This window comes from Xyrauchen texanus, chromosome 4, assembly GCF_025860055.1.
Source record: "Xyrauchen texanus isolate HMW12.3.18 chromosome 4, RBS_HiC_50CHRs, whole genome shotgun sequence".
Lineage (NCBI taxonomy): Eukaryota > Metazoa > Chordata > Actinopteri > Cypriniformes > Catostomidae > Xyrauchen > Xyrauchen texanus.
The window spans coordinates 51,634,601-51,650,605 of NC_068279.1; the positions used below are offsets into that span (position 1 = coordinate 51,634,601).

General features: G+C 41.6%; 1 protein-coding gene across 4 annotated transcripts in view; it reads right to left on the reverse strand.

Annotated features, from left to right (window-relative positions):
* LOC127643015 (MAP kinase-activated protein kinase 5) overlaps window positions 1–16,005 on the reverse strand; it is a 226,065-nt gene that overhangs the window by 159,993 nt on the left and 50,067 nt on the right. The gene's annotated exons all lie outside the window — the stretch shown is intronic.

Sequence of the window (16,005 nt, forward strand, 5' to 3'; positions counted from 1 at the left end):
CACTAACTACAGGACAACATCAGTTGCCTGTGACAAAGATGCCTCCCTTCCATCACCACACCCTCCAACCAGAAGCTGTGGATGACTGCGGAGGTGTGTGTGCTGCTGAGGACCCAAGACTTCGCCTTCAGAGCAGGCGACAAGGCTGCCCTAAGAACAGCGAGGACCAAACTGTCCCGGGCCATCAGAGTGGCAAAGCACGCACATGCCCAGAGAATCCAGTCACTTCCAGGACAGCGGTGACACGCGGCGCATGTGGAAGGGCATCCAGGCCATCACTAACTACAGGACAACATCAGTTGCCTGTGACAAAGATGCCTCCCTTCCAGATGCGCTGAATGACTTTTACGCTCTGTTTGATTCGCAGAACGACGTGGTGGCGAGGAAGACCACCCCTCCTCCTAAGGCTGATGTGAGGAAAACTGTAAGTAGAGTAAACCCAAGGAAGGCTGCTAGGCCAGCCAACATTCCTGGCAGGGTGCTCAGAGGATGTGCAGACCAGCTGGCAGATGTTCTTACCGACATCTTCAACATCTCTCTGAGCAGCGCCGTCGTTCCAACATGCTTCAAGGCCACCACCATCGTCCTCATGACAAAGAAGTCTTCAGTCGCACTCACACCCATCATCATTAAGTGCTTCGAGAGGCTTGTCATGAGGCACATTAAGACCCAGCTGCCCCCTCACTAGACCCACTGCAGTTCGCCTATCGTCCAAACCATTCAACAGACGATGTCATCGCCACCACCCTCCATCTGGCCCTCACCCACCTAGATAAAAAGGACTCATACATTCGAATGCTGTTTATAGACTTCAGCTCAGCATTCAACACAATAATTCCTCAGCACTTGATTGGAAAGCTGAACCTGCTGGGCCTGGACATCTCCCTCTGCAACTGGATACTGGACTTCCTGACTGGGAGACCTCAGTCAGTCCGGATAGGGAACAGCATCTCCACCACCACCACCACCACCACACTGAGCACTGGGGCCCCCCAGGGCTGTGTGCTCAGTCCACTGCTGTTCACTCTGCTGACTCACGACTGTGCAGCAATGCACAGCTCAAACCACATCATTAAGTTTGCAGATAACACGACCGTGGTGGGTCTCATCAGCAAGAACGATGAGTCCACATACAGAGAGGAGGTGCAGCGGCTAACGGACTGGTGTAGAGCCAACAACCTGTCTCTGATTGTGGACAAAAGAAAAGAGATGGTTGTTGACTTTAGGAGAGCACAGAGTGGCCACTCTCCAATGAACATCGATGGCTCCTCTGTGGAGATCGTCAAGAGCACCAAATTCCTTGGTGTTCACCTGGCGGAGAACCTCACCTGATCCCTCAACATCAGCTCTATTTACCAAGAAAGCCCAGCAGCATCTCTACTTTCTTCGAAGGCTGAGGAAAGCACATCTCCCACCCCCATCCTCACTACATTCTATAGAGGGACTCTATACTGCCTGCTTTGGGACTTGCACTGTTTCGGAATGCAAAGCCCTGCAGAGGATAGTGAGGACAGCTGAGAAGATCATCGGGGTCTCTCTTCCCTCCATCAAAGACATGTACACAAAACACTGCATCCGCAAAACAGCCAGCATTGTGGATGACCCCACACACCCCTCACACATACCCTCTCTGTTGCCATCAGACTCCTCAATACTCAGAGACAGGACTGACACACACACACAGGTCCTGAGTTCCACTTTAGTTATTGTCACTTTATACCTGGCTGCTACCTCAATAACTGCTATGTGCATAGAACATCATAGAATCTCATAGTATGTAATGTTTACATTTGGCATTTTTATAAACTGTCATCTTTTGCACTACTGTGTACTGGTCGGCGCTGCACTGTCTCTCACTGTGCCTATTGTCCTGTTAATTTTTTGTAATTTATTGTACTGTCCCGTACTTTTGGGTATGTTATTTAGTCTGTGTAGTCTCATGTGGTTCTGTGTTTGTTCTATGTTGTTTTATGTAGTACCATGGTCCTGGAGGAACGTTGTCACGTTTCACTGTGTACTGTACTAACTGTATATGGTTGAACGACAATAAAAACCACTTGACTAGATGTTGAAAAATCTGAAATGGTCAGCCTGTGGGGACATTAAAAGGCACTGACACCTCTCAAGACCAAGATGTCAGGGGCCTGGTTGAAAGTGACAGTAAGTCTCATGATGTAGGTCAAGATATTGCAAACATTTATGTAGCAATAATGAAAATTTCGACTGACATGGAGGGCCATGGAACATGGAAATATGTCAAGCGACCACATCTGTGGACTAAACTTTCCATCTTGATCAGAAGAATAGAAAAGGTTGAGTTTCTGGAGGCAGCCGAGAAACCCGCCTGCATACAAAGCTGATATGGACCAGGTGTGGGATCAAATTTAGGATATGGACAAGTCAAGATATGGTCAAGTTCTTGGATGGGCTCATTCAGAATTTGATCAACACAGCGGTCCGACAACTTGAGATAGAGCACATGCATAGAGCTCTCGTCAAAAGTCAAAGTGTTTATAATATAAATGCATAAAAACAGATTAAAGATAATTTAGGAAAAGTTATATTGGCTAATATTTATGCACCCAACGCTGATAATTAGAACTATTTTATAGATCTTGAGGGAAAGTTAAAAGCAGCTGGGATCCTCCATGATAGAGATTTGGGTGGGCACTTAAATCTGTTAATGGATCCAGTCCTTGATCACAGTGATGCAAAAGTGTGTAGACCCTTTAGAGCAGGGGTTCTCAACCTTTTGCAAGCTGCCCCCCCCCCCCCCCCAAAGCTGGTTCATTGCAGTTGGGGCCCCAGTGCCCCCCGCCCCATGTTTTATTGTTGTTGTTATTATTATTATTATTATTATAATAATTGGCAGTAGCACCAGACTTCTAATGTGAGCTTGCAGGTATTATTATTATTATTATTATTATGAGTAGTAGTAGGCCTATCATCATTACTAGGCTATTGCTATATAATTATATGAGGTTACATGCTTTATTGTTGTTGTTGTTATTATTATTATCATCATCATCAGTAGGCCTATTATCATTACTAGGCTATTGCTATAATTGGGAATTGGCACCAGACCTCTGATATTAATTTATGCTTTATTATTGTTATTATTACTAGGCCTAATATTAGGCATCATCTGCATTTTTACAGAAGCTTGCTGGTAGGTAATTTTAATGTGAGACCTAAGCCTGCTTTGCCTTGCAAAGATCCTCAATTCTTGGCTCAATGTTTGATAAACATAGCCTCAAATCATCCTCGATTTGTGCACGATTGCGGTATTTCGTTTTGAGTGCAGTCATTTTTGAGAATCCTGCCTCACACAAATATGTCGACGCGAAAGGAAGGACAATCTTCAAGGCGACGTCACAGAGTTCAGGGTATTCCTGCATCAATGCTGCCCAGAATGACGAAAGAGGGCAGGAGCTAAAGAGTTCCTTCAGTCTACTGTCACTCTTCAGCTCAATAAGCTGTTCCTGCATATCAACTGATAGCTTGTTTGCTGTGCACACAAACGGATCTCGAACCCACGCAAAAGAGCGATAATCCTCTTTAAAGTACGTCGCAAATTGTTTTCTCATTGCTGACAGGTGCTCAGACGCTGATTGAAATAGGGAGGAGAAATCGTGTGACGTGCCTGCATCAGTGATAAAGTCTGCAAAGCTGGGGAACATGTTGCAGTTCCCTCGACTGATGCGGCCATGCCAGAGGTCTAGTTTTTGTGTGAAGGCGTGCACTTTGTCTGCAAGGAGCAAAATATGAGTTTCGCGGCCTTGCAAAGACAGGTTGAGGCCATTCAAGCGGTCAAATATATCGACCAAATAGGACAGAGACGCAAGCCACATAGTGTCATCCAGATGCTTCGCCAGATCTGATTTGATTTCGGTCAAAAACCACTTCACCTCCTCTCGCAGCTCATACAACCGCTGTAACACCTGCCCCCTGGAGAGCCAGCGAACTTCAGTGTGCAGAAGCAGCTGTTCGTGCCCTGACCCCATCTCCTGGCAGAGGACCCCAAACAAGCGAGAGTTTAGCGGCCGTGATTTGATGAGATTTATTATTTTCACGGATTGGTTCAGCACGGAGTCAAAGAGAACCGGCATTTTTTTAGCAGCTAGTGCTTCGCGATGGACCATGCAATGTGTCCATTTCACAAGTGGAGCTACTTGCTGAACGCGAGCAGCTAGGCCACGCTCACGCCCCGTCATTGCCTGCGCACCATCCGTGCATAATCCAACGCATCGGTCCCAAGCCAAACCATTTTCACGGATAAAAATATCAAGGACATTGAAAATGGCTTCTCCTGTAGTGTGCGACTGAAGAGGCCGGCAAAACAGGACATCCTCCTCAATCGCCTTGTCCCGCAGATACCTGACATAGGTGAGGAGCTGTGCCTGCCCAGCAATATCAGTGGATTCGTCCAGCTGCAGCGCGTAGTTGCGTATATCAGTTGCTCTCTGATATCATTGGACATGTCTACAATTCTCCTAGCGACTGTGTCATTGGACAGTGGTACTGCACCGAGTTTGGCTGTTGCACTATCGCCTATCATTATTCTGCACGTCTTGCGCTGCCGGCAAAATGAGAGTCTCTGCGATTGTATGCGGTTTACCCAGTTTACCGATCCTTTTGGCCACTAAATACGATGCCTCCAAACACTGTTTAGACACAGTGCTGTGCACTGAAATGGTTGCCTGTTGCTGATGGAGGCCATCAAGCTTTCTTTTAAAATATTCAGCTGGTTTATTTTTAATGCCAGCATGCTTTGTTTCGAGGTGCCTTTTTAATTTGCAGGGCTTCATACTGTCGTTTGCCAGCACCTCGGCACACACGACACACTGAGGTCTCAGATCAGCCGTGACTGTAAACCCAAATTGCAGGTATGCGTCATCGTACCTTCGAAGCTTTTTTGCAGCTGGTGGTGCGTCGGTTGGCTTGTTGGTCCTCACAAGAAATTTCTCCATTTTGATGTGTTTTCAATAAAGTTTAGGCAATATGTAACGGTGTATGTTGAGAGACGTATCAGGGGCTAATCAGTCGGGACTTAGGCACAATCTTTAATTAAACGAACAAAATCATTATTTTGCAGACAATTCAGATTTTATTTTAATACTTAACGATTGTAGTCCTCGTCAGTGTGTGTGTGTGTGTGTGTGTGTGTGTGTGTGTGTGTGTGTGTCTTAGTTGTGTGGGTAGTTTTAGCTAAGTGTAGCTACTGCCTAGCAGTTAAAAAATAAATACTGGCTAGGGCTGAGATTTGATCTAATCTTAAAAAAGAATGTTTGTGGGTTTAGTCTTTAAAAAGACTGTTGGGGTTTTGTAGTAAAGGCCTATGTAAATCGAGATTGATAAGACTAGCGAGAGCTGGCACAAGCGAACTTGGCAAGAGACTAGACTAGAGAGAATGGAAAGCTATGTCGTGAGTCAATTTAAATGCAGTGATTTATTTTTGTGTGAGAGTGAGTGAACATTTACATTTATACCCCGCTCTGTAAGCCAGGGCGGGAACGGCAGCGGCCATGCGCATGCGCGATTCATTTGCAGCCTGGACGCGGAGGGGTGTGTGTCTCCTCTCTGCTCTGACTGCTGCGCGAGGCTACTGAGAGACTGACCGCCTGTGAGTGCTTTGGGACGGGAGAGGGGCTCACGGCAGCACCCGCTGTTCGTTGAGCACAGTAGGCCTAACTGCAGAGTGATTCGTGCTTTCGAGTCTCCAAACACCACAAAAGTCTCCAAAAACACAAGTAAAAGTCGCTGGATTTGTCGCTTTTGACAAAAAAAAAAAGCCGCCAGGAGGATGATTTGTTTGTGTTATAATCAGTGCTTGAAGTGGGGGGAAAAGGTGATGGCACTCTCTTTGCATTGGCAAATCATGACATTTTTACAGTGAAAAACAAAACTTGGAGATATTGCTGTTACAACAATGTATTGTTATTTATTTAGCATAGCGCATCTCACAGCAATACTCAATCGTGTTTTGAATGATTCAGTGTTGTGAACGAATCGGTTGAGTCAAAGATTCAATGACCCATTCACAAACATCTGTCTCATTCTTGATAAATCGGCCGTTTGAACGAATTGTTTGAATGAACGACTCAATGACTCGCTTAATGAAACCGCTTATGCTTATCACCTGCATTTGCGCTCACTATCGACAAACCAATCAAATTTGTTCAAAACTGGGGCGCTAGCGAGCAGGCAATGGAGTAGGTTGCAAGTTTAGAGAGCTCTGCACAAAACTATATTTTTTACCCTTTTAAATGGTGCTTTGGTCGACTGTGTGACACAAAAAGACTATCTTAGACTGCCCTGCATCTTCGAAGACGATTTATTCCCTGATAAATGTAAATTGCGAGCAACCTGCGTAAATACAAATATACGGGTAAGGCCTGGTGCTAGACGAGCACCGACACACCGAGCGTTAGCAACGCTAACACAACACCCGAGATTACTGAACAAGCTCAGCAAACTGGAGAACAGATAGATATGATGACGGAGATAAAGGAAGAGTTATTGTCCTCTATAAAAACGGAGATGACCACGCTCTTCCAAACCGAGTTAAAGTCAATCATGGCTAAAGAGTTTGAGGGAGTTAGATCGGAGCTACAAGCAGTTAGACAGGAGATAGCTAACAACACATCGGCTTTTCGGTCAGACCTGGAAGTGATTAGAACAACTGTGTCGGACATGGAAAGAGGACTCTCAGGATGCTCGGATGATATCACGGAGCTACAAAACTCTGTGCGCAAGCTGGAGGAAAATGTTCAAAATCTACAGGAGAAATGTTTGGACACGGAAGGTCGAATGTGGAGGTCAAATATCCGTATTTTGAATGTAGCTGAGGAAGATGGCTCCAGCACCCCTGCTTCTGTTTCAAAGCTGATTAAAAAGGTCCTTAAAATGGATAAAGACGTGCTGATTGACAGATCCCATCGCACTTTACAGGCGAAGCGGATGGATGGTAAACCAAGAGCGATTATAGCAAAATTACACTACTATCAAGATTGTGTCGAAATCTCCGCCTCGCACGGGAATCCGGCCCGCTACAACACAACGGCTCAACCATTCTCATCTTTCCTGATTATCCACCGAGTGTAGCCCGCACCAGATCGGCATTTAACGAGATCCGTAAATTACTTCGAGGACGAGAGGGGGTCCGCTATGGTCTCCTACATCCAGCCCGATTTCGGATTACGTATAACGGGACGGATAGGCAGTTTCAAGACGCAGCGGCAGCCATGGCATATGTTAAGGACAACATTTTGCTGTAAAAACATTTTACATTTTTTTTTCTCAGTCTTAAGGACTACTAGAAGATAAAAAGCACCACTCTTCCTTTATTTTTATATTTAATTTGAAATATTGGGGTTATATTAAAATATATTTTAACATATCTGTGCAGAGCAAGCTGCATAGCTAGAGCTTTTTAAAAAAGCACTTTATGTGTGGATTTGTTATTTGTGAGGGGTTATTTTTTCACCATGTTCTAGTTGGTGAACGGGAAAGTTACTGTTGCACCAAATTGATTGCTCCTTTTTTTTGTTTTGCTAACTCTGGATTAGTGGAGGGACTCTCTTCTGGTTACGTGGCACAAATGTTACTTAGGCTGGATCCGTATTACTACAATTTATAAATACTTAACACTAATATAAATGAACGCTCACATTGATGTATCAGGTACTTGCCAGATAAACTTGGTTAGTTGGAATGTTAAATCTTTAAATCACCCAGTGAAACGTCAAAAAGTACTCTCACACCTTAAGGAGTTGAATGCAGATATTGCCTTCCTGCAAGAAACCCATTTGAACACATCTGACCATTTTAGACTTAGAGGGGGATGGGTGGGACAAATTTTTCACTCTATTTTTCATTCTAAATCTAGGGGAACGGCTATTTTGATCAAAAAGACTATCCCGTTTGTAGTGTCAAAAGTAGATACCGACTCTGCTGGCCGTTATATAATAGTAGTGGGTAGACTGAACAGTACCCCAGTAGTTCTAGCGAATGTGTACGCACCTAACTGGGATGATAGTGCATTTTGTACCAGCCTCTTCTCTCGAATACCTGATATAGATACGCATCATGTCATATTAGGAGGAGATATTAATTGTGTACTGTCGCCCTCACTGGATCGTAGTTTACCTAAAACCATGCAAATAACTCGCTCAACAGTAGTACTTAATCAGCTTCTTAAAACTTATGGAATAACTGATGTTTGGCGCTTTCAGAATCCTGGGCGCAGATGCTACTCCTATTCACCGGTTCACAAAACATATTCTCGTATCGATTATTTTTTTGTTGATAATAGTTTACTTTCACTAGTCAGTAAATGTGAATACCAGGCAATAGTGATATCAGACCATGCACCGCTGTTAATTACTTTAAACTTGCCGACTATAAGCAGTGGATATCGGCCGTGGCGATTTAATACATTACTTCTCTCGGATACAGAGTTTGTTAAATTTATTTCTAAGGAAATACATGAGTTTTTAGAGCATAACCGGACCCCAGGGGTGTCCTACTGTCTAATCTGGGAAACGTTAAAAGCCTATTTTAGAGGCCAAATCATATCGTATAGTGCCCGTGTAAAGAAAAAACAACAGGAAAGGCTTAAAAAGATAGAAAGTGATATCCTGCAAATCGATGGGGTTCTCTCACGCTCACCATCAGTTGATTTATTTAAGGAACGATTGGCTCTTCAGACAGAATTCAATCTGTTGTCTACGAAACTTATTGAGAACCTTTTGAATAAATCCAGACACAAGTCTTATGAACACGGAGAAAAAATAGGAAAAATCTTAGCTCATCAACTACGGCAACAAAGTGTCGAACAGTCAATCCTCGAAATTATTGATGGACACGACAAAAAATTAACTGATCCATTAGAGATTAATAATAGGTTTATGGAGTATTATTCGCAATTATATACATCTGAATCCAGTAGAAATGAGGTACTGTTTGATTCATTCTTTAGCAAATTTACTCTACCCACTATTGACGAACAGATTTGGAAAGACCATTTTCAAAGGCCGAAATATTGAAAGCAATTGCAACCATGCAAAGTGGAAAATCGCCGGGGCCAGATGGCTTTCCGAGCGAATTTTTCAAGAAATTCTCCTCAGAACTTTCCCCTATCTTACTCGCTGTCTATGATGAGTCCATCTCAGGGTCGTTTCCAGAAACCATGAGACAAGCAGTTATTTCTTTAATTCATAAAAAGGGTAAAAGTAAATTAGATTGTAGCTCATACCGACCTATTTCATTGTTAAACGTTGATAGTAAAATATTTGCCAAACTTTTAGCATGTCAATTAGAGATTGTTATACCTTCAATAGTGTCTGATGACCAGGCTGGCTTTATCAAAAATCGCTATTCATTCTATAATATACGCAGACTTTTGAATGTCCTCCATTGTCCCACTCCACCCGATATACCTGAGGTGCTTCTGTCACTTGATGCTGAAAAAGCATTTGATCGGGTGGAGTGGGACTACCTCTTCTATACATTGAAGAAATTTGGCTTTGGTGCCAAATTCATTTCATGGATTAATGTTTTATATTCCTCTCCTGTAGCAGCAATTCGGACAAACAATAATATATCATCCTTTTTCCAATTGGGCCGTGGGACTAGGCAGGGTTGCCCATTATCCCCCTCATTATTTGCACTGATGATTGAGCCCCTGGCAGTGGCAATACGGTCCGACAATACCATTAAAGGTATATTGAGGGGTGAATCCGAACATAAAGTGTCCCTTTATGCGGATGACACCCTCTTGTTTGTGTCTGAGCCGCTTAAGACCCTGCCTCATCTACTGTCATTACTTGGTAGTTTTGGGAAAATATCGGGATATAAAATAAACATGCAAAAAAGTGAACTTATGCCTATTAACACTGCAGCCAGACTTATTAAATTTAACTCCTTACCATTTAAATTGAGTAAAGATAAATTTAAGTATTTAGGTATATGGGTTACTAATAATTACAAGAACCTCTATAAAACAAATTTTGTTCCATTGATAGATTCTATAAAACAAGACCTTGAGCTTTGGGGTACATTACCGCTATCACTAGGAGGCAGGATAAACACCATCAAGCTGAACATCCTACCTAGATTTCTATATTTGTTTCAGTGTATCCCGATATTTTTAACCAAATCGTTTTTTTCCTACTGATAGACAAGCTGATATCAGCTTTTATATGGAATGGGAAAAATGCACACATCCGTAAAAGTGTTCTGCAGCGACATCGAGAGCATGGAGGACTATCATTACCCAATTTTCAGTACTATTATTGGGCAGCCAATGCTCGTTCTATGTTATACTGGTTTAATTTGCATACTGGTGGTCCTAAGTGGCTGTCCCTTGAGAATTTGTCATGCCATCCTGCTTCTTTGCATGCATTACTCTGCTCAACATTGCCATCACCTCATCCAATTTATAAATACTCTCTGAATCCAGTGGTTAAGCACTCCTTCAAAATATGGGGACAGTTTAGAAGACATTTTTCACTTAACAATGTATCAGTCTATGCTCCCATAGTAAGAAATCACATGTTTACGCCTTCTATTATAGATGATTCTTTTGATGCCTGGTATTTAAATGGTTTTAGGGTACTAAGGGATATGTATATTGATGGCACTTTTGCAACCTTTCAGCAAGTGAAAACTAAATTCCAAATTCCCAACACACACTTCTTTAAATATCTTCAACTTCGCGGTTTTGATGCATCATCTGTTAGTCACTTCCCCTCATTACCACCTGAGTCACTTCTTGAGACTGTTCTAAAAGTGAACCCATACTCCAAGGGGGCCATTGGTAAAATCTATAGTGCAATGAATACTCATAATATGGGACCTCTGGCCCATGTGAAAAGAGTGTGGGAAGAGGAACTGGCTATAGGAATCTCTGAGGATGTATGGGAATTTATATTGAAAAAAACAATCTGACCATGGAAAAAATAAGATACACTACAGCAGGCTGTGCCTATAAATTTTTTGATATCTGGCAACCGGTCCTGGACCAAATTAGGAAGGTGGATCCCTCTCTAATCTCAATCTCAGAGGAGTAATATACTTGTGCTCTCTTCTCTACAACATGTTAATGATTTATTTTTTTATTTTTTTAATTAATGTATATTGGTGCAACAGGTGGGGATTGTTCTTGGGTGGGTTGGTTAACATAAAAAGAAAACGTATTGTAAAGTGTATCTTGTGTTTGATAAGATGTTTAATAAAAATTTTTGTTTTCCAGTTTTTTTTTCCTTCCATCGTAGCCTACTCGTGCCCCGGAGGGGCTGCCCATCGGTTGAGCACCACTGCTTTAGAGCAATGTTGACACTACAGAGGATGTGTAAAAATCTTAGTGTTACAGACATTGAGACTTCTGAATTCATATTAGAGGGATCATGCCTTTTTTTCATCAGTTCATAAGATACTAGAATATATTTTATATAAATATAATCTATTATTTATATTTTTTTCCAGGTTACTTATTTATTTGCCATTGATTGCTCAATTGGGAACGTTTTAGTTTCAGATCATGCTTTGGTGTGTTTAGAGATGTTGCCTCATATAATAAAAGAAAATCAAAGAGATGCCGCTTTAATACATCCCTTCTACAAGACCCAGAGTTTCAACAAATATTAAAGAGAGAAGTTAGTGTCTATGTAGAAACCAACTGGTCCTCAGTGGGCATGGGAAGGACTTAAGGTAGATCTTAGGAGCAGACCATTCAATATGCCTCACTCATTAAAAAGATCAAAGCACAGAAATTAATGGAAGTTAATGGAGTATTAAAATGCTGAAACAGAGCTGAAGTGCCGAATACCTTTTTGTCACTTATGTTAGAGTTTTGGTTATACAGGGCAAGACCGACATATTTGAGTGGGGGGGACAAGGCAGGGAAATCACTTGTCAGATACATGAGTGTTTATTCCCCATTCTTTCAGGGAAGTCTTCTGGAGGCAATATATTTACTTAACTGCTATGGATATTAAGGCCTTTAAAGAATTATATTTTGATCTTTATAGTTCCACGTCTTCATCTACCAATAAGGATCTGTAATTTCTTAGAGCCATTAGGACTTCCTAAATTGACGAATGATCAAAAAGACTTTCTTGATTTAGATATTACTTTGGAGGAGCTTGTTAAGGTAATTAAAGCCTTGCCAACAGGTAAGTCACTGGGGCCAGATGTTTTGCCACAGTATTTTTTAGATCTTAGGTCACAGAACTGGCTCTGATTATGTTAGAAGTTAACACTGAGTCATTGAAGAAAGGTGAACTACCGCCAACCATGCTCTGATCAGTCGCGTTCTTAAAAAAGATAAAGACCCAAATTAATGTAAAAGTTATCGTCCAATTTCGCTGATCCAGTTATATGTAAAAATATTGTCTTAAAATTCTGGCTAATCGATTAAGCACAGTAATTACATCTCTTATTCATATAGATCAAGTGGGGTTTATGTGGTCAGCAGCGAATGATCTGACCCCGATCGCTGCCATCTCACATGATGCTGAGAAGGTGTTTGATATGGTGAAATGGGACAATCTTTTGAATATTTTGGAAATGTACAGGTTTGGGAACACTTTTATTGGGTGGATTATATGACTTCATAAACAAACATTAGCAGCAGTGCTAATGGATTAATTTCAGATAATTTTTCTCTTGGTAGGGGAACCCGTCAAGGCTGTCCTCTCTCCCCTTTATTGTTCTGTCTTGCCCTGGCAACATTAGCAGCCACAATAAGAGGATCATTTTCCTGGTATTGTAGCTTACTACAGGTGTGGTGTGGTGTGGTGCATAAACTTGTACTCTACGCAGATGATATATTATTAATAGAGATGCACCGATTGCAATTTTCTTGGCCGATTCCGATTTCCTGCAACTGTGACCTGCCGATACCGTTTTTTTTTTTGATTCCGATTTTCTTTCTAAGAACTATTGTTGACCGCATATACAAACAAAATCTACCTTTCTTCAATGCAACATTTTATTTTCATTAAAAAATAAATTATTAAACATTACAATTTCCCCCAAACTGCACTAAGTTACAGGATCTTCTCTCACTTAAACAACTCTCAAAATAAAGTGCTCTGTGACTAGAAAGAGGTAGAAATAACAATTAACTGCAAATGAGTTGCTTTATATAACAGATGTCATTTTCCACTATTTTTATAAATGGACCTTTTTCTCTTTATTACTCATCTAACAAAACAATTCCAAAGATCTGAAAAACTGAAGTGTCCAATACGCCCAACTTACGTTAGATGTCCAAATATCAGTTGTAAAACTGAGCACTGCTTCGGGAACGGCTTGTAACCATACCTGTCAACACTCCCGTTTTCCCGGGAGTCTCCAATTTTGTTATTTCACCCAAAAAAACTCCCGTAATTTGTATGGCCCAAACCACGTTATATGAATAATCACATCAATATATTATTCCAAGGTGGTCCAGTTGCCAGATCTTGAAACGCATCCTACTCACACAATCGACACATCATACAAATTACAAATCATTTGTGTCCTCAACCTGGCAACCTACAACCCATTTGCGCTGTTGATATCTGCGCAGGTAGTAGACGCGAGATGTTAAATCAAGCATCACTGGTAGATGGGAGGAGAAGACTCAGCTGGTGCTCCGGTGAAAAAACGAAATATACATATACATTTAACAACAGCTGGATGGAAGAATTGAATTTCATATCCCGAAGCCATACCGACAATGCCCACGCCTTTTGCAATGTGTGTCGCACTGATTTTAATATCGGACACGGTGGGAAAAATTACGTTACTCAGCACATTAAATCACAACGGCACAATTTGTATAGTATTTAGCATGCCTCTGCAATCCAGCACCCCACTTCCCCTCTCCCGGATTTATGTACCCAAATGTTGACAGATAACAGGCTGTGTGTGTGACATGACACGAGATTAAACAACTCGGGCAACGGGACGTCGGAAAGTACCTCCTACTCTGTATCGAGGAAATGTATTCGATTTCTGAAACCTCTGTCCTCAACTATGGAGAACAGCTGGTCATCCAGGGCCATGAATTCCATAATTTTCCTCGTAATTGCTTTGGTCTTTTCACTGCTCATTACAAGGAATGATAGGAGAGGCTGCTGACTTGTGACTGGCTCTGAGCTCTGGCTAGCTTTAGCCGCTTTCCCTTTTTAGCTTCTTTTTTAAAATGGGCATTTTCAGCTGGGTGATGGTGTTTTAAATGTCTAATTAGTTTTGTTGTTCCGAAAGTTATTGTAGTGGTTCCCCCGCGGTTTACTTTGGCCTTACAATTATTACACATTTTGAACTTTATGTATTATTCACTCACAGTGAATATCTTCCACGCCAATGACATGTTTACGTGCGGCTGTGACGTTATTGCCTGCGCCGCTGGCAACAAAACGGACCGGTTTGGAATCGGAAGACTTGAGGCTGACCGGTCCGGCCGAGCATGCGGGAAAATCCGGTCCCTGGCCGGTCGATCAGTAAATCTCTAATTATTATTTGTCTCTGCCCTAGAATATCTATGCCTAGCCTCCATAGAATTCTTCATTCTTTTTCCAAATTTTCAGAATACAGGGTGAATTGTTCTAAATCAGAAGCGCTTGCTCTGACAGCATATTGCCCTAACACAGCTTTCCAACCTGGCACCTTTCAATGGCCCAAGCAATGCTTTAAGTATTTAGTCATTTGTTTTCCAGCAAATTTGAGAGATTTAGAGTTCATTTTGACCCATTAATGAAAAGGTTCTTATGTGATGTTGATGGGTGGGCTTCACCTAAATTTGTCTATGGCTGGGAAGGTCAATGTTATAAAAATGAATTGTATCCCCAAATCCAATTTTCTACTGCAGTCTCTCCCTCGGGAAATTCCTCTTTCTCATTTGAAACAATTTGATAGAATATCAGTCTTTTATTTGGAATGGTAAAGTGCCTCAGTATGTTACATAGACAAATTGACAAAAGGAGGTTTGGGACTTTTTAATCTTAGACACTTGGCCCATAGTTATCTTCCATTAGATAGAACGCCCCTCCCTTGTACAACATTGAACAAGCAGTCCTTCCCCAGTCTCACCATTGCAAAGGTTTTCTATTAAATTGCCTAGAGAAGTAAAGATGCACCCCACACTCAGTATGGACAAAGGTTTCCCTTAAGTTCAATTTTGATCCTTGCCAAAATGTTTCCTTAAGTATATAGCTGAACCCCAAATTATGAATTAATAAGTCCCCCTTTTGCTGGAAAGAATGGATGGGAGAGAGGTGTGGATTAAGGTGACCGTCATGAAAACGGAGCTTTGATATAATTTGAAAATATAACAGCAATTTGGGATTTATAGGTTTGAATTTTTCAGGTATTTACAATTGTGTCATTTTGTACTATTTTTGGTGGCAGTACACAGCCCCCTAAGGCTGTAGACTCTCTTTATATGGTGCTCAAAGCATTTGGAAAGGGGCATGAAACATCAGTGTATTATTCCCTGTTGATTCTGGTGAAGGAGCCTTAACAGCTCTTAATAGGTTATGGGAAAGAGATTTGAATTTGGCATTAGAGGATGGGGAGTGGGAAAGGATTTACAAAAATGTTAAAACTATGTCAAGGGATGCAAGGGTACACCTTATTCAGTTTACGATTTTGCACAATTTCTACTGGACTCCCTCTAGATTGTTTTGGCTTGGTTTAAAATGCACACCTCTAAAAGGCACCCCCTCATTTCAAGAATGGTTCACTGAATTGGGCAGGGTGGTGGCATTTGAAAAGATGTCATAAAAACAGCATGGCAGATTAGATGTGTATGGTAAGAATTGGGACAAGTACTTGACCTTTCTGGAAGGCTCTCAGTGAGGACCATGTGGAGAGAAACAAGATTATGGTCAAAATTGTAACTTGTATCCTTTGTGGAATTTTTCTTTTCTCATTTTCTCTATTTGTAATTTTTTTTTATTTTAATTAGATTTGTTTGTGTTTATATGTGTGTAACTCAGGCTTTGAGCATGGTTA